The sequence below is a fragment of the Humulus lupulus genome, chromosome 3 (assembly GCF_963169125.1).
Source record: "Humulus lupulus chromosome 3, drHumLupu1.1, whole genome shotgun sequence".
Taxonomy (NCBI): Eukaryota; Viridiplantae; Streptophyta; class Magnoliopsida; order Rosales; family Cannabaceae; genus Humulus; species Humulus lupulus.
Genome location: NC_084795.1, coordinates 289,920,235 through 289,920,896, shown reverse-complemented (window position 1 = coordinate 289,920,896; position 662 = coordinate 289,920,235).

Here is a 662-nt window from a genome sequence, read left to right as displayed (position 1 = left end):
GAGCCTTAACTCAACATTTCAAAAAAAAAATCAACTTTTTGATGGCAATTTTCGCAAGTTTTTTCCTTATATTCGTACATCTCTCAGTATTTTGACTGTATCACCCTATGCACACCTCGGATTTGTACGAAATTTTATACATAGAACCCTAAGACATAGGGCTACAACTTTTTTTCCCTTGACCCTCGCATATTCCTTAGTATTCACTATCAAAACATTGCTCGAATCCATATTAGAGAAATCGAAGATTTCTGAAAGGGGTACCCCTTTGGTGAATTGGAGATTTCACTAATTTCTCCGAAATGTATTACCCTCATGTTCAACTCGCTCGATATTTTTCCCCAAGATATCTCATGGGTAAATGAATATATTGGAGTCAAAACGGAGCCTTAACTCAACATTTCAAAAAAAAAATCAACTTTTTGATGGCAATTTTCGCAAGTTTTTTCCTTATATTCGTACATCTCTCAGTATTTTGACTGTATCACCCTATGCACACCTCGGATTTGTACGATATTTTATACATAGAACCCTAAGACATAGGGCTACAACTTTTTTTCCCTTGACCCTCGCATATTCCTTAGTATTCACTATCAAAACATTGCTCGAATCCATATTAGAGAAATCGAAGATTTCTGAAAGGGGTACCCCTTTGGTGAATT